Source organism: Pristiophorus japonicus, unplaced genomic scaffold, assembly GCF_044704955.1.
Source record: "Pristiophorus japonicus isolate sPriJap1 unplaced genomic scaffold, sPriJap1.hap1 HAP1_SCAFFOLD_89, whole genome shotgun sequence".
Lineage (NCBI taxonomy): Eukaryota > Metazoa > Chordata > Chondrichthyes > Pristiophoridae > Pristiophorus > Pristiophorus japonicus.
Window position 1 is genome coordinate 945,813 of NW_027254813.1, and position 24,335 is coordinate 970,147.

At 46.0% G+C, this 24,335-nt stretch overlaps 1 non-coding gene across 1 annotated transcript; it reads left to right on the plus strand.

Moving 5' to 3' along the window:
* Positions 1–17,168: 17,168 nt before the first annotated feature.
* Positions 17,169–17,241, plus strand: trnaf-gaa (transfer RNA phenylalanine (anticodon GAA)). The gene has a single exon. It is a non-coding gene; the product is annotated as a tRNA-Phe (tRNA).
* The last annotated feature ends 7,094 nt before the right edge of the window (positions 17,242–24,335 follow it).

The following is a 24,335-nucleotide window of genomic DNA, read 5'->3' on the forward strand; positions in this document are numbered from 1 at the left end:
GCCGAGCCGATCACGTGGAGTTAATACAATTACTCCAGTCAGTAAATTCAGTTGGCATATCAAGAAAATATAAGAAATCACCGTGACTTGGTCAGTTAGCGCGCAGCTTAATGGATAAGGTATTTTTTCAGGAAATGACAGTTTTTTTAGAGATTTAGATTCAAAGCTTAATTTATGTAATATTCAATCAAATGCTTGGAAGGTTTATCAGCAACAAACGCTCATCAAAGTAAATGCGCACAATCGATTAGCAGTCCATTGCCTTAAACTCTCGGCTGCCATCTAGCACAACTCGGCTATTCCATTTCAGGCTTTTTGCATCCATACAGAAATACGCTGCAAAACGTTCCCTTCACGACCTGTCCTGCCCAGATCAAAAATGTTGAAAATGTACAATCAGCTTCTGTAAGCAAACGGCCTTCAGTTAGGACAGGATGGTTGTGAAATGTCTCCTCAAAAGATGAGATGCGGGCCCCTTTTAATTAGACCAGGCAGCTGGACACGCCGTTTTAAAACCGACCAATGCAGAACTCTCTACAGTTAGACCACATTAGGCGTACTGTGTGCAATTCTGTTCGCCATATTATGAAAGAAGATAAGCAAGGCACTGGATAGGATGCGGAGAAGATGGTATTCTATCAGCAAAGAATGGACAAGCTCAATTTATTTTGTCGTGAAACAAGAAGTCTGAGTGGTGAACTAATAGAGCTCCTTAATATCTTGAAAGGTTTTGATAGACTAGTTACAGAGTGTTTTTACTTGTGGGGAAGAGTATTACTAGAGACCATCAATGTAAGAAAAATCAGCAACAAATCAAATTGGGCATTAAGAGGAATCTTCTTTCGCCAGAGAGTAGTAATAATTTAAAACTCGCTACCACTAGAGTGGTTGAATGAAATGTTATAGATGCATGTAAGGAGCGGTCGAATAAACATATGAAGGAGAGCTGAATGGAGGGCTCTGCTGATAATGCTGGATGCTGAAAGAGGGGTTAATGCTCCAGTGGACCACAAAGGTCGATATTGACAGGTTGGGCCTAATAGTCTGTTTTTGCATTGAATATCCGATGTAATCGTATGATTTCGACACCCATGTGTCCAATTCAAAAGCCAACTTCTCACAACTTTTAGACCTAGAGGAAATAACACTGATTAATATTCCTGGTTAAGGGTGTTTCAAGATTGATGCTACTTAAAATCGATCTCATTGTCGAAGCTTTAAGGCATCTGCCGTAATTACTCTTTTATGTGGCTCGTTTTCAGCGGTATTTGATTTGTCTTAAGCTTTCGTGGAGCGCCCTGTGACGTCTTAAAGGTGCTACATAAATGCAAGTTGTTATTGTTTTAATATTTACATCATTGCCTCCCTGTTTATGGTTTCAAAGAAAACGTGCTAGTCCAGAAGGCAAACGGCACACTTACCTTTATTAGCCGAGGTATATTGTACAAGAGCAGTGAAGTTATGCTAGAGTTATATAAAACATTATTTGTCAATAACTAGAATACTGCGTACACATCATTACAGGAACGATGCAATTGCGCTGGAGAGGGTGCAAAAGAGATTTACGAGGATGCTGCCTGGACTGGAAAATTTTAGCTATGAGTAATGATTCGATAGGCTGCGTTTTATTTCATTGGAACATAGGCAGCTGAGGGGAAACATTATTGATGTGTTCAAAATTATGAGGGGCCGAGAGAGAGTGGATTGGAAGGACCTATTTTTCTGAGCAGAATGGTCAACAACGAGGGAACATCGATTTAAAATCATTGGTAGCAAGTTTAGAGGCGATTTGACTGGAAATGTCTTCAACCAGAGCAAGTTGGGAGTCTGGAACTCACTGCCTGAAAGTGTGGTAGAGGCGGAAACCCAAACCACATTTAAAACGCGCTTGGATTTGCATTGAAGTGCAATAACCTACAGGGCTACAGCCCAAAAGCTGGAACACGGGATTCCGCTGGAAAGCTCTTTGTTGGCCGACGTTGAACGGATGGTTCGAAATATCCATCTTCCGTGCTGTAAATAACTATGATTCTATGATTCAGTTCCAAGCGAGGATCTAACTACAGGTAAGCCAGACGTGGAGACTTTATGGGTAGAATTGAGAGAAAGGAAAGGATTTAAGACAATAGTCGCAGCTGTGAAGTACTAGAATATATAAATGTCGAGATTAGACAAGCGTGTAGTCAAGACAATATGGTTTTAATAGAGGCCTTATATTTTCATATGTATTGCGATAATCTGACTAGCACGTGTTAGAAAAATTGTCAATTTCTTGAGTGTGTCCAGGCTAGTTCTTCAACAATATGTTCCATCACAAACAAGGGGCATATCAATTTACATTTAGTAATGAGTAACGAGCAGGGTTTATTCAACAGCCTAAGGGTAAGTGAAAATGTATTTGAAAGCGATCAAAACATGATCGACTTCAACGTAACATTTGACAGGGAGAAACGAGAAAAAACAAGTACCGTTCCAGATTTCGGTAAGACCGACTTCAAGGGGCTGAGACAGGGATTGTCCACAATAAACTGGGAAAATCTGTTAATGGGTAGAATGATATGAGGTGTTAAAATAATTAAAAGTGATACAGAATCAGTGTATAGCCCTGGGGGCCAAAAAAAATAGGCATGGACGATGAAGAGATAAGGGGCCACATTAAACTAAAGTAAAAGCGTACACAAATATAAAAAATAGCACAGATCCTGGTGAATGGGAAAGCTACAAAGAAAATCAAAGGGGCAGAAAGCAGATAGTAAGTGCTACAAAGAGGGAGTAAGAAAATAACCGACTGGTGAAATGAACAGACACATAGCAGATGTAAGTTAACACAGAGAAGTGTGAAGTGATACACTTTGATGTGATGATGAGAGGCAACATGAAATAATGATACAATTTTAACGGGCCCAGATTTATACATGAACATTTAAATCCCCTATTAAGCATCTGCCTCTGGAGATCAATGATCCAAAAACCGGTCAGAATGCTCTCCCTGTTTTGTAAGAACCAGCTCTAAATCGTATACTTCTAAAGAGGGGGCAGTATCTGGAAGACATGGGAACTTTTCCTTTTTTAATAGCCGAATTGAGTATAAAAACAAGGAAGTTATGCCAAGCAATTATAAAACACTTATGAGGTCTTAGCTGGAATATTGCGTTTAGATGTGGGCAACACGCTGTAGGGAAGAAGTCAAGCCCTTGGAGAGGGTGCAGAATAGATTTACTAGAATACTGCCAGAGTTGGGGACCTCATTTATACGAAGAAAGTGGAAAAGCTGGTATTTTTCTCCTTAGAATAGAAAACGTTAATTGGCGATTTATGACATTAGTTCAAAATTATGAAGTGTTTTGATAGTTAAAATGGAAAAAGCTTTAGAATGTCACATTAAATGTGATACAATCTCAATGGGCGCCGAATCTATGATCTTTAATTTATGAAACCGATGAGTAACCACTTGGCCACCGCACTCTCATCAACTGTATGACTTGCGTCACATTGCTAGCGAATTGCACATCATTTCAATTAGGTTGTTCAAGCATAGATGCATATACAAATAAATGAAGTGGGATAGTGGAACGGGCAAATGACCAGCGTCATTTAGATGAAACTATCATAAAACATTTCATAACATCATGCATTACCGATGGAGCGTACTTGGACCATCGTACTCTTGAACGAGCTATCCATTTAGTCCCAGATCTTTCCACAACGCCCTGCAAAATGCGCCTCTTCAAGCATTTATCCAATTCCATTTTGATGGTTACTATTGAATCTGCAGAGCTACGGGGAAGTGACAGGGAGGTGAGACTAACTGAGAGTCAGCATGGGCTCGACCGGCCGAATTGCCTTCGTCCATGCTGTAACAATTTTATGAATCGATGTCTCTATGACTCACCACCCTGTCAGGCAGTGCATTACAGATCACCACACTCACAGCTTTAAAACAAACAATTCTCCTCCACGTCCATGTGTTTCCTCTGTTCTCCTCTGGCTTTTGCCCGGACTGGATAGATTTGGTTGTGGGGAAAGATTGGGGTTGTTTTCGTCGGAACAGATGAGGAGAATTGGTGACATAATTGAGGTGTATAATGTTATGAGGGGCCGGGATAGTGTGCATAAGAAACACATATGCCCCTGAGCAGAGACGTCAATAATCAGGGGGCATAGATTTAAAATAATTGGTAAACGAATTACTCGGGAGTAGTGGAGAAATTTTTTCACCCAGAATGAATTTGGGTCTGGAACTCACTGACTGAAAAGTTGGTCGAGACACAATCCCTCATCACATTTAAGCAGTACTTGCAGATGGATTGAATGACCCTAATCTGCAACAGATCAAGGGCTGGGACGTGGGCTTAGGCTGGATAGTTCTTTCGATTGGCGGAGATGTAGTTAGACTATATCTGGAGTACTCTAAGTTATAGAATATAATAGGTCATAGAAGTTTACAGTATGGAAGGAGGCTATTCCGGCCCATCCTGTCCGTGCCACGGTTATCCTGCCTAATCCCACTTTCCAGCTCTAGGTCCATAACCCTGCATGTTATGGCACTTCAGTTGCACATTCAAATATTTTTAAAGGTGCTAAAGCTTTCTGCCTCTACCACCTTTTCAGGTATTGCGTTTTAGACAACCACAACTCTCTGCCTGTGGATGTTTCCCATCAAATCTCCTGAAAACCTTCTACAATTACTATAAATGTATGCCCCCTGGTTGTTGAGCCCTCTGCTAAGGGAAATAATCCGTTTCTCTCCATTATATCTAGTCCCTTTATGGGCACGGCCCCTTAGAAATGATAGATTGGACGTGGAAGGTGCACAGTTCATATTCACCAGAATGTTACCAGGTTGCCACAAGTTAAATTATGAGGAGAGGTTACATAAACTAGGTCTATACCCCCTGGAATATAGAAGGTTAAGTGGTGATTTCATTGAGGTTTTTAAGGTTTTGAAACGAATTGATAAGATAGATAGAGATAAAGCTTTTTTCACCGTTCGTGGGGGAGTTTACGACAAGGGGACATAATGTTAAAATCAGAGACATGCCATTCGGTAGAGAATCTTCTTCTTCACGCAAAGGGTCGTGGATTTATCTTCTACAAAAAGCAGGATATGCAAGCTCAATTAAAATTGGTAATTTTAGACCGATAGTTTTACCTAGACACTGGTTTTCATGATGTGGAGCCAATGCAGATGGATCGAGTTAAGATAGAGCTCAGCCAAGAAATAATGGAATGGCCAATAGGCACAACGGGCGGAATGGCGTAATCCTGTTCCTATGTTTAGTTAATTGGCAGAACACCTATTATAATGAGAGAAACGTTGTCGTGAAGGGTGAATTATAAATATATGATGTGCAGAGATTATGGACCGCTTCCAAGCTTTCATAGCAAACAAGCATTAAGTCTAATTGGCAAACCAGTTGGTTAAACATTTACTTGGAGTGGGTTGGAACCCACGCAGACACACATCAGTTGGATTTTAATTCCAACACCTTAACAACTCAGACATCCTGGTGATGAACACGCTGCTGTGCAGTGCTTGAAAATTCGGCACATCACTTGCAGACTCAAAATTTAGTTTTCAGCGCTGAGCAAACTACACATCTGCATACTCTGCAAACGTGGGAGGATATATACCTTGTGTTTAACTGTGGACGGTGAAAACCTGAACCGCAAAAGCACAGAACTTAGGCAAATAATGCATTGAACTGATCGTCCATTACTCGACGACAAACCCCCTTGCTTTAACCCACAGAACATGTAATCTTCCCGTCAACACTGAACATTTTTGAATGAATAATGTTAAAATCCACGTCAGCCACCCAGTATCAGCAAGCTCAGATTGAACCAGCGCTTAAAGGGATAACTCATAAGCTACGGAGTAAATTGATGTGGGAAGTGATGGAGAGTGTAACAGAGGGAAAGTTATATTAGGACGGATAAACAAATCCCCAATGAGAAAAGCTTACAGAAATTCACTGCAACTGAGTTAGACATAAAGCGAGACTGATAGATGAAAAAAAAGTCAGACTCAGAGAGAAATAGAATGAATCATAGAGAGAGAAAGAGTGAAAAAGTACATTAAATTACACGGCCGAGAATTAAAACAGTGAACTGAGGTTTACAGAAGCATAACATGACTCACTTTCCCCAGAGCCCTGCAAACTGTTCGCCACCAATTATTTACCCAATTCCCTTCTAGAGGTGGTCACCCTGCAGCTTAGGAGTGTGCAGGTAGAGCGGGAGTGGTTGACCAGAAGACATAGAAACATAGAAACATAGAAAATAGGTGCAGGAGTAGGCCATTCGGCCCTTCGAGCGTGCACCGCCGTTCAATGGCTGATCATTCCATCAGTACCTCTTTCCTGCTTACTCTGCATACCCTTTGAACCCCTTAGCCATAAGGGTCACATCTAACTCCCTCTTGAATATATCCACTGAACTGTCATCTACAACTCTCTGCGGCAGGAAATTCCATAGATTAACAATTCGCTGAGTGAAGAAGTTTCTCCTCATCTCAGCCCTATATGGCCTTCCCCTTATCCTAAGACTATGTCCCCTGGTTCTAGACTTCCCCAATATCGGGTACATTCTCGCCGCATCTAACCTGTCCAGTCCCGTCAGAATCTTTGATGTTTCTATGAGAACCCCTCTCATCCTTCTAAACTCCAGTGAATGAAGGTCAAGTTGATCCAGTTCCTCTACATATGGCAGTCCAGCCATCCCTGGAAGTAATCTGGTGAACCTTCGCTGCACTGGCTCAATAGCAAGAACGTCCTTCCTCAGTTTTGGAGACCAAAACTGAACAGAATATTCCCGGTGAGGACTCATTAAGGCCTGCAGAACGGCAATAAGACCTCCCAGCTCCTATTCTCAAATCCCCGAGCAATGAAGGCCAACATACCATTTGCCTTCTTCACAGCCTGTTGTACCAGCATGCCAACCTTCAATGACTGATGAACCATGACACCCAGGGCTCATTGCACCTCCCCTTTTCCTATTGTGCCACAATTCAGATAATATTCTTCCTTCGTGTTTTTGCCCCCAAAATGGATAACCTCAAATTTATCCACATTATACTGCATCTGCCATGCATTTTACCACTCACCTAACCTATCCAAGTCACCCTGCAGCCTGGCATCATCCCCCTCACAACTCACACCGCCATCCGGTTCAGTGTCACCTGCAAACTTGGAGATATTACACTCAATTCCTTCATCCAAATCGTTAATGTATATTTTAAAGAGCCGGGGTCCCAACACTGAGCCCTGTGGCACTCAACTAGTCACTGCCTGCTATTCTGAAAAGGACCCGTTTATCTCGACTCTCTGGTTCCTGTCTGCCAACCAGTTCTCTATCCACGTCAGTGCATTACCCCGAATACCATGTGCTTTGATTTTGCACACCAATCTCCTGCGCGGGACCTTGTCAAAACCTTTTCTAAGTCGAAATACACCACGTCCACTGGTTCTCCTTTGTCTACTCAGCTAGTTACATCCTCCAAAAATTCCAGAAGATTCGTCAAGCATAATTTCGCTTTCATAAATTCATGCTGACTTGGACCGATCCTGTCACTGCTTTCCAAACGCGCTGCTATTTCATCCTTAATGATTGATTCCAACATTTCCCCCACTACTGAAGTCAGGCTAACCAGTGTATAATTACCCGTTTACTCTCTCCCTCCTTTTTTAAAAAAGTGGTGTTACATTTGCTACCCTCCAGTCCACAGGAACTGATACAGATTCGATAGATTGTTGGAAAATGATCACCAATGCATCCACTATTTCTTGGACAACTTCCTTAAGTACCCTGGAATGCAGACTATCAGGCCCCGGGGATTTATCAGACTTCGATTCCATCAATTTCCCGAGCACAGTTTCCTGCCTGATAAGGATATCTTTCAGTTCCTCCTTCTCACTAGACCGACTGTCCCCTAATAAATTCGCGAGGTTATTTGTGTCTTCCTTCGTGAAGACAGAACCGAAGTATTTGTTCAATTGGTCTGCCATTTCTTTGTTTCCCCTTTTATAAATTCACCTGAATCCTACTGCAAGGGACCTACATTTGTCTTGACTAATCTATTACTCTTCACATATTTGTAGAAGCTTTTGCAGTCAGTATTTTGTTCCCTGCAATCTTCCTTTCGGACACTATTTTCCCCCTCTTAATTAAACCCTTAGTCCTCCTCTATTGAACTCTAAATTTCTCCCATTCCTCAGGTTTGTTACATATTTTAACTAATGTATTTGCGTCTTCCTTGCTTTTAACACTATCCTTAATTTCCCTTTTAGCCATGGTCGAGCCACCTTCCCCGCTTTATTCTTACTCCATTCAGAGATGTACTGAATAGGAGCAAAGGCAGTTAGTGATCGAACCCCCGAGTCCATCTCGCTCGTCAACAGGTATTACCTTATGAGTACTGGTGTGGAGATAGTGCATCTGGTGATTGCAGCGAGATCCAAATCCACGGCACCACAGGTGGCTCAGCTGCACAGAGGAGGAGGGAGAAGAATGGCAGAGCTATAACGATAGGGGATTCAATAGTCAGTGCAGCAGACAGGCGTTTCTGCAGCGGCAGACGTGACTCCAGGATGGGATGTTGCCTCCCTGGTGCCAGGGTTAAGAACGTCACCGAGTGGCTGTTGGACGGAGTATAAATCAAGAAATAATGGAGGCTTGTAAAAAAGGAACGGCAATAATCATAGGTGATTTTAACTTTCATATTTACTGGATAAACCTAATTGGTCAGGGTAGCATTGAGGAGGCGTTCATCCAGTGTATCGGGGATAGTTTACTTCTACGGAGTGCAACAGCATGGAGTTGCAATTGTGAGTTTGGTAAGTGGGTGAGTTTTAAGGGTTATTCTCTTTAAACCATTTGGAGGCTGGATAAATTGCTAGTGGCAATTGCCAGTAGCTTCTAAGTAAGTAGCAGTTTAATTTAAAGGGGAAAAGTTAAATAGTTAGGAATCTTTCAGGTTTAGGCAGAGAAAAACAAGGTAACTTTTAGTAGGAGGCAATTAGCAGCTCGTTAAAATCAGTTCTGTAAACGACTGACCAGTAGTGAGTCATCTGACCTAGATACAGTTTAAAAAGAGGCAGCTCGTGCAGAGCACGGAGTGCAACAGCATAGAGTGACATTTGTGAGCTTGGAAAGTGGGTGAGTTCAGGCAAGTGGGGGTGGCCGGTGCTGTTTTGGCTTGTTTTTCCTACCAGTGCTGATATTAGAGCAGCTGATAAGGATGCGAGAGTAGGAGACGGAGGCCCAGAGACCAACCCAACCAGTTGCAGACAAAGATAGAGGGGTGCGAAATCGAGAGGTGACGTCACAGCCAAGTAGATAAGTGGTTGGATGTTCGACTGGTAAGTATAACTCTCTTTTAGACTGACTTTTAGATTGGTTTAATTGGCAGCGAACTACTAAGTAGCTGTTTGGTGGTTAAGTAAATTTTAGTAAGTAAATTAATTTAAGGGTTAAGTTATGGCAGTAGAGCTCGGACCCGTGTCATGCTCCTCCTGTGCTAGGTGGGAAGTCAGGCCTGTCTACTATGTGTGCGGGAAGTGTGTCCAGCTACAGCTCCTGACTGACCACATGACGGCACTGGAGCGGCGGATGGACTCACTCTGGAGAATGCGCGAAGCTGAGAATTTTGTGGATAGCACATTTCGTTAGTTGGTCACATCGCAGGTAAGGTTTGGACAGATAGTGATTTGGTGATCAAGAGACAAGGCAAGAGCAGGAAGGTAGTGCAGGAGTCCCCTGTGGTCATCTCCCACCAAAACAGATATACCGTTTTGGATACTGTTGGGGGAAATGACTTACAAGGGGAAGGCACCCTGGTGCAAGGGTCAAGGATATCTCGGAGCGGCTGCAGAGCATTCTGGAGAGGGTTGGTGAACAGCCAGTTGTCGTGGCACATGTAGGTACCAAGATATAGGTAAGAAGTGGGAAGAGGTGCTACAAGCTGAATTTAGGGAGCTAAGAGCTAAATTAAAAAGTAGGACCTCAAAGTTAGTAATCTCTGGATTGCTACCATTGACACGTTCTAATCAGAGTAGAGGGAGCAGTATAGTTAGAATAAATACGTGGCTTGAGCAGTGGTGCAAGAGGGAGGGATTCAAATTCCTGGGACGGCATCACGTGAATGACATTTAATCACGACCCCGTCATCAGAAATCTTTGCTGAGATGCTGCCTGACTGGCTGAGTATATCCAACATTTTCTGATTTCATTTCAGATTTACAGGATTCGCAGTCCTTTGCTTTTGAAACTAAAAAGTGACATAAGTTAACGTCATTGGGGATTCGAAATGCAGTACCTTTCTGCAACGGCTAACGTGAGTCATACGTGGTGTGCATCCTCCCTGCTGCCAGCTAAAGAACATCACTGAGTGCGTGCAAAACATTTTTCGGGGTGAAGGGGAGCAGCATAAGCCGTTATCTCTGTGCTAACCAATGACATAAGGAAACAAGGGGATGATTTCCTTCAGGCAGAGTTTCAGGTGCAATTGAGGAAATTAATGAGCAGGACCACAAAGGTATTCTATGGATTATTCCCAGTGCCCCGCGCTATTGAGTTTAGAAATAGCAACGTGTGTCTGGATAAACGGTGCACAAAGTTGTACTCCTGAATCCTGGGCCATTGGGACCAGTTGCAGTAGATCGGGTTGTACATCAACAAAGATTGGACCAAATTCGTCGTGGGAAGTTTAACAACTGGGGCTGGTGAGTGGTTGAACTAATTTAGCAGTGGATTTATGTACCAGGCTGAAACATCTGTAGATGTTGTAATTATCCCTTTATACATACGTCCAGATGATTACTAGATATCAAATATAGCAGTGAACGTGGCCTCAGACAGCGCATTTCAGCCCATCCTTGTGAAACGATATACCACGGCCCGCCCAAACCTTCCCTTACACCGAGCACAAGCACAGGAAACACAGGCACAGCAGAACTTGCTGAACACTGTAGGTAGTAAAATGTTCTTTGATCAGTGATAGCTCTAAATATATTTTTGTGTCTCTGTGTTAATTTATAATTTGTTCTGTGGGATATAAATATATTTTGTATATCCGTGTCAGTGTTTATGTATATGAATACTACAACGTTATTTATAATAGTATTATGGAAAACTGTGCTTGTTATGAATATATTTATTGTGTATATATTTGTATCTATGTTACTTGTAAACACCTCGCAAATAAACGTAAATATAATTATAGCATAGAGATACTTGGAGATAAATTCATAAAGAAAACAGACATAAAAACAAATACATTTATAATAACACAGAGATGAACACAAATAATTTGCTTATCAAGGTTCCACACAATTTTATTTACATCTCACAGATAGATGCACAAATATATTTATACATTTCCTGCATGGACATCCAAATTCATGAGAAATAACAACACATTACACCCAAAAATAAAACACGTCTATGGCGAAAATTTATGGAGTCTCAATAACTGAAGGCTTCATGCAGAGAACCGGCACAGACACGATGGGATGCAAAGCTTCCTTCTGTGCTGAATGATTCGATGAATCGTTTTCTTCTTGCTTGAAAGACAGGTAGAACAGGCAGCTGTATGATGAGAGCACCGAGACCACAAGTTGTGCAGATACAGTGGCGCAAATGGTTAGCGTGCAGTATTTCTATGAAATTACGGGCCCGGGAAATGCAGAGGTTGTGAGTTCTAGCCTCACCTACAGCAGACAATGCTCTTATTTGTGAAGTTTGTACTTTTCAGAGTCTGTGGCTGTTTTGTATTTATCCATATCTCTTGTCGATTCCACCATATGCCCCGCTGCTGTCTTCTCTCTCACTGCGGTCACCTCAGTGTCAATCTATGGGTTATTTCTGAATGAATACCTGTGTCTATTCCCGACATGAAATAAATGAGGGCATCAAACAGTTCGTCATCTGACACTACGGAACTAATGAGCCAACATTTATAACAAGATATAGTTTATTGTCAAAATAACAGTCCATCTAACAGAATAGGTTCAATTCTGTACAAAACCAAACTATGATCACAACGTGTTTCCAAAAAGCGACTTTTTATTACGTTGTCGCAAGCGCTACCATTGTAGCTCAAGGAGTTTCATAATTAATAAACATAGAAATTAAACAATGAAACGGTAGAGATGGTTCTGAGACTGTAGAATACCCTTGCCAGAGCAACATTTAAAACAAGGTTTAAAAACTGGCAGCGTGCAGGAGGAAGGGAAGAGCGGAAAGAGAGCCACAGAAAAGCCACGGGAGTTTCGGAAGTTTAGGGACTTTTTCTATGACCACAGCATAATTGCGCACAGCACGGATATTGTTGCTGTTAAATATGAATAAAATGCAACGTTTGTTTGCAGCTCTTTCTGTTTCTGTCACTTTTAACTAACTAATTCTTAAATCCATTTGCCTGCGATGATTCCATAAATGTTTGTATCATTGCCCAACAAAAATCGATCAATGTGAATCTTCAAAATATCAATTGACCCCCAGCCTCGATAGATTTTTTGGGGAGGAATTATAAGACAGGTGGAACAGGCAGCTGCATACTGGGAGCATTAATACCACACAGCATCCACACGCACGTCTGGCGATGGAATCGTGTAGGGCGCAGTACTTATATGGTAGTGCAAGCCCTGGAGAAAAGCCGAGGTTGTGAGTTCGGGCCTCACCGAGAACAGTTGATAGCTTTGCTTATGACATTTCCACAGGAATCGAAGGTACAATTGATCTATCCCCAAACGCTTTCTACATATTTGCGGTTTTATTCCAGCACTTAGTTTCCTCTTGCTAACAATATTGCAACGGAGGATTAGAGTTATACTTATTTTTGGGATGGAGTGGAGGCGTTTTGACATTTAATCAGTAACTCTGATGTAAAGAATAATGTGCCGGAAACACACTCGATTTCAAATAGAAGATATATAAACGCATTGGTTATCTCTACTTAATTCCTACACTACATTCAAAAGAAACAAGGATTTTCCTGTACATTTCGCTAAAAATGTTGTGCTCAGTGTTGCAATGACTCGTGCATTAGAATTCTCGCTGATTCTGTTCTATAGAAACATATAAACTTGTCGATTCATGTCCTATCAAAGTCCAAATAAGAATTAATAGAATGGTTACCGCACAGCAGGAGGCCATTCGCCCCATCGAGAGCGTGCCAGCTCTCAGCTAGTCACACTCCACTTTCCTTTCCCCATAGGACAGTGTTGGCTGGTTGTGAGGCTGGAAAGTAAAAGGTTGCAGCAAACTGCAACTGTCTGCGATAGCCGGAAGATTTATTGTTTTGGGCCTGAAATCCACTCAGCCTGAAAACCTGCTCGCCGCTACACTGGTTAAAGCTCCATTCAGTGTTCGAATAAATAATAACTCTAGCTGCCGGGCTGCAATTCACTCTCTTAGAACCTGAGAGATCCGCCAGGGAGAAAGGCACGTTTAAGCTGTCACCCAATTTTCTTTTACGCTTTTCAACATTTCAAGTGAGCAAAAGGTTTTCCCCTCAATCTGCAATGATCTTTTCTGTTATTGTCTTCGCATCCATCTTTCTATCTCTCCCTATCTCTGTCTCTTGTATTACTCTGGTTTTCGCTGACTGACTTATCAGGCTTCAATGGACGGTCTGGGCTGATCTAACCTGCAACGAGGGCAGAAATGGATAATGAAAGACCTGGACTATAGGACTGGAATGGTGTAAATCCCGTGCAAATATCTTCACAGATATGTTCCTTCGCGCTCGCAGTGAAATAAAGCAGCACCGATTACAGTTTTCTTCAGGTAGAGTTTAACTTATGAGGATGCCGAGACAGACGATAATATAGAGCTATTAATGCTGCAAAATCTTATTTGATAATACAGGTCGCTTATTCAAAACTAGCTTTGTGAAGACATTCGAATATTTTTGACTTGGAATAGGCAGCAGTGCTCGCACGGCAGTTGGATGCCTGTGTCCAGTTGGAAAGCTGTCTGAAAGAACAGGCAGAACATTGACTTTCTGCTGAGCAGACCATGAGCCTCCTTTTCGAACATGATTCTCCAGTCCCGCTAAGAGGGGATTAAGCATCATGAGAGCGGGATGGGACTGTGTCCAATTGTAAAATAGGAATGTAGGGGTCAATTACCCTTCCTTAAAGAACAATAATGTTTCAGTTCTAGTTTTTGTTGCAGAATCTTCTCGCCCCACTCTCAAATTCGGCCCAGGGATGAGCCGAGACGGTCACGTGGAGTTAATACAATTCCTCCAGTCAGTTGATTCAGTTGGAATATCAAGAAAAAATAAGAAATCACCGTGACTTAGTCAGTGAGCGCGCAGCACAATGGATAAGGTGTTTATTTATGGTATGTACCATAATGTTATCATGAAATTGCACTTTTGAGGAGATTTGGATTCAAAGCCTAATTTATGCAATATTCAGTCAAATGCTTGGAAGGTTTATCAGCAACAAACGCTTAACACAGTAAATGAGCACAATCAATTAGCAGTCCATCGCCTTAACCTCTCATCTGCCATCTAGGACAACTCAGCTATTCCATTTCAGGCGTTTTGCATCCATACAGAAATACGTGGCAACAAGTCCCCATCACGACGTGTCCTGCCCGTGCACCCAGATCGACAATGTTGAAAATGTACAATCAGCTTCTGTAAGCAAATAGCCTTCAGTTACTACAGGATACCCGTGAAATGTCTCCTCAAAAGATGAAGTGCGGGCCCCTTTTAATGAGACCAGACAGCCTGACCACGCCATTTTAAAACCGACCAATGCAGAACACTCTACAGTTCGACCACATTAGGCGTACTGTGTGCAATTCTGGTCGCCATATTAAAAAGAAGATAGCAAAGCACTGGATAGGTGCAGAGAAGATGGTATACTATCAGGAAAGAATCGACAGGCTCAATTTATTTTGTCGTGAAACGAGAAATCAAAGGGATGACCTAATAGAGCTCTTTAATATCTTGAAAGGTTTTGTTAGAATAGATACAGAGTGTTTCCACTTGCGGGGAAGAGTATTACTAGAGATCATCAGTGTAAGAAAAATCAGCAACAAATCAAATTGGGAATTAAGAAGAAACTTCTTTTCGCAGAGAGTGGTCAGAATGTAAAAGTCGCTATCACCAGAGTTGTTGAATCTAATATTATAAATGCATGTAAGGAGCGGTTAGATAAATATATGAGGGAGAACTGAATGGAGGGATATGCTGATAGTGCTGGATGCGGAAAGAGGGGAGAATGCTCCAGTGGTTCACAAATTTCGATATTGACAGGTTGGGCTGACTAGCCTATTTTTGCACTGACTATCCTATCTAATCACATGAATTCGACACCCATGAGTCCAATCAAAAGCCAACTTCTCACAACTTTCAGACCTAGAGGAAATGACACTGATTAATACTCCTGATTTAGGGTGTTTCAAAAAGATGTCAAGATTGATGCTCCTTAAAACCTACCTCATTGACCAAGCTTTTGAGCATCTGCCGCAATTTATCTTTTATTTGGTTCAGCGTCAGCATAATTTGATTTGTCTTAAGCTTTCGCGCAGCGCCCTGTAACGTCTTACTATGTTAAAGGCGCTACATAAATGTTAGTTGTTGTTGTGTTAATATTTACATCATTGTCTCCCTGTTTCAGGTTTCAAAGAAAACGTGCTAGTTGAGAAGCATGTACGGCCTAGTTCCCCGAGTTCAAGATACTCCAGATAGGGAAAAAAAAATCTCAGCATTTAAACTGCCAGTCCCCTTTAGAATCGTGTATGTTTTACTAAGAGCACCTCTCATTCTTCTGAACTCCAGAGTTTATGGACCCATGCTACATAATCTTTCAACAAGAGACAGCCCTCTCATCACAGGAATCAATACAGTGAACCTTTGTTGTACTGACTCCAAGGCAAATATATCCTTCCTTAGATAAGGAGATCAAAAATGCCCAGTTGTTGCTAGACTTCCATACACTTACACTCCAACACGCTTACAATATTGCCCTCCTTATTAACTGCATGTTAGCATTCTGTGTTTCTTGCATGAGGCCACCCACGTCTTTCTGAACACCACCTTAAAAGTTTCCCACAGTTTCAAAAATATTCTGTATTTTATTATTTCTACCATAACCTCACATTTTCCTACATCATACTCCATATTCTACCTCACTACCCACTCAAGTAGTCTATCAATCTTCTCCTCACAGCTCACTATCCCACCTAGCATTGTATCGGCAGCAAAAGTGGATACATTACATTCGGTCCCTTCATTCAGTCATTAATATAGATTGTAAATAGCTGAGGCTGCAGCACTGATCCTTGCGGCCCTCCACCATTTAGAGCCTGCCAACCTGAAAAAGACCCGTTTATCCCTGCACTCTGTTTGCTATCCGTTAACTAGTCCTCTATCCATGCAAATACATCATCTCCAAACCAATCATTCCTTAACTTGTGTAACAACGTTTTATGTGGCACCTTATTGAACGCCTTTTGGAAATCCAACTATACTACATCCAGTGGTTCTCCTTTATCTACCCTTCCAGTTACATCCTTAAAAACTCTAATAAATATGTCAAACATGATTTCCCTTTCATAAAACTATGTTGACTGCCGAATCATGTTATGATATGATGTTCTTATTGGTACTGCAAAAATGGCCACCAGGCTCTACCCTTTGTCTATGATTGGTCCGCTTGGGGGATACACCAAATCCTGAAGTTCCGGAATGTGTAACTTGAACCGCACATCCCAAGGTACCACTGACTTTGCAAATTATACCTCGAAGTACTTTGACTTCCTTAAGCGAAAGAGGACAGAGCAACCAAGAAGTCAGGAAGGGCCAGCCAAAGTTCCTTACCCCAGTCCAAGCACATCCCTCCCCAGCCGAAGTGCCTTACCACAGTCCAAGTGCAAGCCAACCCAGCTGACGTGCCTTACACCAGGCCAAGTGCATCCCTCCCCCTGCCGAAGTGCGTTATCCCATTCCACGTGCATGCCTACCCCAGCCGTTGCAGATTGGAAAACTGCAAATGTAACGCCCCTATTCAAAAAAGGAGGCAGAAAAAAGCAGGAAATTTTATAGACCAGTTAGCTTAACATCTGTGGATGGGAAAATATTGGTGTCCATTATTAAAGGAGCAGTAGCAAGATATTTGGAAAAGCAAAATTCGGTCTGGCAGAATCCGGCCGAAATAGCTCAGTTGAGAGAGCATTAGACTGAAGATCTAAAGGTCCCTGATTCAATCCCGGGTTTTGGCAATATCTGGTGATTTTGCGTTTCCGATATTTTAATGGGAGAAGCTAGTTTTCTATCTAGACAGTGCTGGAGGGATGGGCTGTTCAGGGGTTGAGTGATACTAATTTCTATGTTTCTATAGATGGAGTCCTTACTACTAGGGGAATCTAGGGGAATCAAGGGGTATGGTAAGAAAGCACGAATGGGGTACTGAAGTTGCATGTTCAGCCATGAACTCATTGAATGGCGGTGCAGGCTAGAAGGGCCGAATGGCCTACTCCTGCACCTATTTTCTATGTTTCTATGTTTCTAACATGGATTTAAGAAGGTGAAGTCATGTTTGAGAACTTTGCTGGAGTTCTTTGAGGATGTAACGAACAGGGTGGATAAACGGGAACAAATGGCACTTCCAGAAGGCATTTGACAAGGTGCCACAGAAAAGGTTATTGCACAAGATAAAAGTTCACAGGTTTGGGGGTAATATGTTCGCATGGATAGCGGATTGGCTAATTAACAGAGAACAGAGAGTCGGGATAAATTGTTCATTCTCTGGTTGGTAACCAGTAATCAGTGGGGTGCCGCAGGGATCATTGCTGGGATCCCAACTATTTATCATATATATTAACGACTTGGAACAATGACTGTGTAACGCAGCCAAATTTGCTGATGATACAAAGTTGGGACGAAAAGCAATGTGTGAGGACGACACAAAAAATCTGCAAAAGGACATAATAGGCTAAGTGAGTGGGCAAAAAATTGGCAGATGGAGTATAATTTTGGAAAGCGTGAGGTCATGCACTTTGGCAGAAAAAAATCAAAGTGCAAGTTATTACTTAAATGAAGAAAGATTGTAAAGAGCCGCAGTACAGCGGGGCCTGCGTGGACTTGTAGAGGAAATAAAAAATGATAGCATGCAGGTAAAACAGTGATCAGGAAGGCCAATGGTATCTTTATTGCAAAGGGAATGGATTATAAAAGCAAGGAAGTCTTACTACAGTTATATAATGTATTGGTGAGGCCACACGTGGAAAACAGAGATGAGGAGAATTTTCTTCTCTCAGAGGTTTGCAAGTCTCCGGGATTTGCTGCCTCAGAGAGCTGCGGAAGCTGGGACATTGAATACATTTATCAGAAATAGAGAGTTTCTTAAACGATAGAGCATAAGCGGTTATGGGGAGCGGGCGGGGAAGTGGAGCTGAGTCTATGATCAGGTCAGCGATGATCTTATTGAATGGTGGAGAAAGCTCGAGGGGCCGTATGACCTACTCCTGCTCCTATTTCTTATGTTCTAGGTGCCTTGCCCAGTCCACGTGCATGCCTCCCTCAGCCGAAGTGCCTTATCCCAGTCCAAGTGCATGCCTCTCTCTGAGCAAAAATGCCTTATCCCAGTCCGTGCATGCCTTATCCCAGTCCGTACCCAGCTGAAGTATATGACCCCTTTCCAAGTACATCCCTCTCGCAGCTGAAGTGCCTTACACAAACGCAAGTGCGTCCTTGACACCCACCCCCCTCCCCAGGTTTATTGGGTATCCTATAAATATTGACAGTCGTGATTTCTGGATATCAACCGCTCCAACGATGTTCCTTGTAAGGACTTGGAATAACGTGATCCGTCTTCCCCCAAACCCATGTCTCTGTATCTCAGCGTCAGCCACTCTCACTCTCCTTCCAGCCTCTCTCACTCTCCCCCCAGCCTCTCACGCTCCCCCAAGCCTCTCTCATTCTCCCACAGCCTATCTCACTCGCCGCCGCTTCTCTCACCCTCCCCCAGCGCCTTTCACCCTTCCCCCAGACTCTCTCACTCTCCCCGGCCTCCCCCACTTCCCAAGCCTCTCTCACTATCCCCCAGCAATTCCCACTTCCCCCAGCCTCTCTCATGCTCCCCCAGCACCTCTCACTCCTCCCAGGCTCTCTCACAATTCCCCTGCCTCTCTCACTTCCCCAACCTCTCTCACTCTCCTCCTGACTCTCTCACTCTCCTCCCAGCGTCTCTCTCTCTTCCCCGAGTCTCTCACTCTCCCTCAGCTACTCTAAGTCCCACATCTCTCACTCTCCTCTCATCCTCTCACCGCCACCCCAGTCTCTCACTGTCCCCCAGCCTCTCGCAGTCTCCCCCAGCATCCCTAACTCCGCCAGCATCTCACTCTCCCAGGCAATCGCACTCTCCACAGCTTCTCTCACTCCCCCATCCTCACTCACACTCATCGCAGCCTTTCTTACGCCCACCAGCCTCTCTCACTCCCCCGCAGCCCCTCTCAATTCCTCAGTCTCTCACACCCCCCAGCCTCACCCTCTCCACCCCAGCCTCTCTCACTTCTCCAGTCTCTCTCTCTCTCCCCCAGCCTCTCCCAATCCCCCCAGCCTCACTTACTCTTCGCCCAGCCTCACACTCTCCCCCAACCTCTCCCACTCCTTTCAGCCTCTCTCACTCAATCCAGACTCTCTCATTCCCCCAAGCTTCTACTCTCCCAAAGCCTCTGTCACACTCACCAGCCTCTCTCACTCCCGCCAGCCTATCACTCTCACCCCCCAGCCGCTCTCCCTCTCCACCGACGTCGCTCACTCTCCCCCAGACTTTCTCACTCGCCCCGGCCTCTCTGTCTCTCTCCGCAATCTATCTTACTCTCCTCCAGCATCTCTCACTCTTCCGCCAGACTCAATCAATGTCCCTGAGCCTCTCTCACTCCCTCTACCCCCTCTAATTCCCCTCAGCGTCACCCACTCCCCCAGCCTTTCTCACTCTCCCCCCTGCCTCCCTCACTCGCCCAGCCTTTCACTCTCCCCCAGCATTTCTCACTCGTCCCCCAGCCGCTCTCACTCTACCTAAAGCTTTTCTCATTCCCCCAGCCTATATCACTTCCCCCAGCCTCTCTCACTCTTCCCCAGTGTCTCTCACTCTCCTCCAGCCTCTCTCACTCTCATCCCAGCCTCTCTCTCTCCCCCAGCCTCTCTCACTCTCCCTCAGGCTCTCTCTCCGCCTGCAATCTCTCACTCTCCTCCCATCCTCTCTCTCTCCTCCCAGTTTGTCAGTCCCCCAGCCTCTCTCACTCCCCAGCTTCATTCACTCTCCCGCCAGCCTCTCTCACGCCCCCAGCCTCTCTCACCCTCGAACAGCCCCTCAAACTCGTTCCCCAGCCTTACTCACTCACCCACAGCCCCTCTCACTCTCCCAGTCTCGCTCACTCCCCCAGCCTTACCCTCTCACCCTCCCAGCTTCACCCTGTCTCCCCTCAAAGCCTCACTTACTCTTCCAGAGCCTCACAATCATCCCCAGCCTCTCTCACTCCTTTCAGCCTCTCACATTCGCAACAGCCTCTCTCACTACCCCTAGACTCTCACTCTGCCCTCAGCTTCTCTCACTCCCTCCAGTCTCTCTCACTCTAACCCAGCCTCTCTCTCCCCTCAGGATCTCTCTCTCTCTCCCAGTCTCTCTGTCAATTCCCCCAGCCTCTCACCCTCTCTCCCTGATTCTCACACTCTTCCCCCCAGCCTCTCGCCCTCTACCCCAGCACTCTCACTCTCGCCAGCCTCTCTCACTCTCCCCCCGCCTCTCTCACTCTCCACAGCTTCACTCACTCTTTCCTCAGCCTCACTCACTCTCCCGCAGCCTTTTTAACTCCCTCCAGCCTCTCACTCCCCACAGCCTCTCCTTCTACCTCCAGCATCTCCCACACGTCCCCCTGACTCACTCACTCTCCCCCAGCCTCTCTCGCTCCCTCCAGCCTCTCTCACTCTCCCCCAGCCTCGCTCTGTCATCAGCCTCTCTCACTCTTCCACAACCTCTCTCACTCTCCCCAACCTCTCTCTCCCCTCAGCGTCTCTCACTCTACCGCAGCCTCTCATACTTTCCTCCAGCGTCTCTCACTGCCACAAACCCTCTCACTCTCTCCCCAGCCTCTCTCTCTGTCCCCCAGTCTCTCACACTCCTCTCAACCTCTCTCTCTCCCCCCCCCAGTCTCTCACTCTCCCTGCAGCCTCTCACGCTCCCCCAGACTCTCTCACTCTCCACAGCCTCTCTCTCTCTGTCGCCCAGTCTCTCACACTCCTCCCAATCTCTCTCTCCCCCCGCCCCCCCGCCCCGCAGTCTCTCACTTTCCCTGGCAGCCTCTCTCGCTCCAAACAGTCTCTCTCACTCGCCCCAGACTCCCTTACTCCCCCCAGACTCTCTCACTCTTTACCAGTCTCTCTCCCTCTCCTCCAGCCTCTGTCACTCTCTTCCCAGCCTCTCTCTCTCCCCAGCCTCTCTCTCTCCCCAACCTATTTCACTGTCCCTCAGCCTCTCTCTCTTCCCCAACCCACAATCTCTCACTCTCCTCCCATCCTCCCGCTACTCCTCAGTCTCTCGCTGTCCCCAGCCTCTCTTTCAATCCCCCAGTATCTCTCATTCCGCCAGCCTCTGAGTCTCCCCCTGCCTCTGTCAATCTCAGCAGTCTCTCTCTCGCCTCCCAATCTCGTTCAATATCCACCCAGTATCTCCCACTCTCCCGCAGCCTGTCACCCTCTTCCCACAGCCTCTCTCTCACCCCACAGCATCTCTCGCTCTCCTCTCAGGCTCTTTTTCTCCCCACAGCCTCTCTCACTCTCCCTCAGCATCTCTCTGCCCCACCAATCTCTCACTTTCCTCCCATCCTCTATCTCTCCAACCAGCATCTTTCACTCCCCCAGCCGCTCTCTACTCCCCGAGTCACTCTCACTCTACCCCAGCCTCTCTCTCGCCGCCAGCCTCTCTCACTCTCCATAGTTTCTCTTACTCACCCGAGCCACTCTCACTATCCACCAGCCCCTCTTACACTCCACCAGCATCGCCCAATACCCCCAGCCTCTCCCACTCCCCCCAGCCTATCACTTCCCCCTAACCTCTCTCCCACTCCACTGGCCTCTCTCACACTCACTCTTTCTCACTCGACACAGCCTCCCTGTCTCCCACAATTGCTCTCACTCTACCCCAGCCTCTGTCACTCTCCCCAAGCCATTAACCTTCCCACAGCCTTTCTCAGACTCCCCAAACTCTCTGAATCTCCTGCAGCCTCTCTCACACTCACCCATCCTCTCTGATTCTCCTCCCTCCTGTCTCAGTCTTCGCCCAGACTCAGTCAAACCCCCCCCCCAGCCTCTCCCTCTCCCCCAGCCTCTCTCACTCTCGCCTTGCCTCTCTCACTCACGTCCAGCCTCTCACTCTCCACCAGCTTTTCTCACTCTTCCCACAGCCTCTCTCTCTCTCCCCCCAGTCGCTCTCACACTCACCCAGCCTCACTCAATCTCCCCTGTTTCTCGCTCCCACCAATCTCTCCCACTCTCCCCACAAGCTCGATCACACTTCCCCTAGCCTCTCACACTCTCCCAGACACTCGCGCTTCCCCCAGCCTCTCTCACTTCCCTCCTCAGCCTCTCTCCCCGCCCTCCAATTTCTTACACTTCTCCAGCCTCTCTCACTCTCCTCCCAGCTTCTCTCTCTACCCAAGCCGCTTTCAATCTCCCTCAGCCTCTCTCCCCGCCCCCAATCTCTCACTCTCTCTCCATCCTCTCTCTCTCCACAAGTCTTTAACTGTCTCCCAGCCACTCTCATTCTCCCCAGCCTCTGTCACTCCCCCAACCTTTCTCACTCCCTCCTGTCTCTCTCACTCTCACCCAGCCTCTCTCTCCCCTCAGCCTCTTTCATCAGCACAGCTTCTCTCAGTCTCCCCCAGCCCCTCTATCAATTCCCCCAATCTCTCTAATTCCCCAAACCTCTCTCTCTTCCCCCAGTATCTCACCCTCGGCCCCCACCCTCTCTCACTCCCCCAGCGTCTCTTACTCCCCCCAGCCTCTCCCTCTGGCCCTCAGCCTCACTTACTCTGCCCCCAGCTTCACACTCTCCCCAGCCTCTCTCACTTCCTCCATCCTCTCTCACTCGCCCGAGATTCTCTCATCACCCTAGCCTCTCCCTCTCCCCCAGCCTCTCTCAATCCTTCCAGTCTCTCTAACCCTTACCCAGCCTCCCTCTCACCTCAGTCTCTCTCATCACCCCTGCTTCTCTCAGTCTCCCCCAGCCTCTCTATAAACCCCCCCCAGTCTCTTTCATTCCCCCCAACATCTCACTCTCCCCCAGTCTCTCTGACCCTCCCCCAGGCGCTCACACTCTTCTCCAGCCTCTCTCACGCTCCCTCAGCCTCTCTCACTCTCTCCACCTCACTCAGTCTCTCACCAGCCTCTCTCTCTGTCCCCAGTCTCTCACTCTCCTCCCAACCTCTCTCTCTCTCCCCCCCTCAAGTCTCTCAATATCCCCCCAGCCTCTTTCGCTCCACCCAGACTCTCTGCCTCGCCCTAGACTCCCTTACTCCCCCCAGCCTCTCTCACTCTTTACCAGTCTCTCTCGCTCTCCTCCAGCCTCTCTCACTCTCTTCCCAGCCTCTCTCTCTCCCTAGCCTCTTTCACTCACCCTGAGCCTCTCTCTCTCCCCCACCCAATCTCTCACTCTCCTCCCATCCTCTCGCTCCACCTCAGTCTCTAACTTTCCACCAGCCTCTCTCTCCCCTCAGCCTCTCTCAGTCTCCCCAGCCTCTCTCACTCTCCCTCAGCCTCTCCATAAATCCCCCCAGTATCTCCTTCCCCCATCCTCTGACCCTCCCCCTACCTCTGTCACTCTCCGCTGTCTCTCTCTCGCCCCCCAATCTCGCTCAATCTCCACCCAATCTCTCTCAATCTCCCGCAGCCATTCTAACTCTTCCCCAAACCTCTCTTAATCTCCCCCAGCCTCACTCACACTCCCTAGCCTCTCTCACACTCCCCCAGCCTATCTCACTCCAATCCCCAGACTCCCTCCCTCCCCGCAGTCTCTCATTCGCCTCCAGCCTCTCTCACTCTTCACCAGTCTCTCTCACTCTCCTCCAGCCTCTTTCACTTTCCTCCCAGCCTCTCGCTCTCCCGGCAGCGTCTCCTACTCTCCCTCAACCTCTCGTTCTCCCACCAATCTCTCACTCTCGTCCCATCCTCTCTCTCTCCCCCAGTCTCTCACTGTTCCCCAGCCTCTCTCTCCGTCTCCCCAGCCTCTCTCACTACCCCAGCCCCTCTCACTCCGCCAGCCTCTCTCATTCTCCCCCAGTCTCTCCCATGCCCTCCAGCCACTCTCCGTATCCCC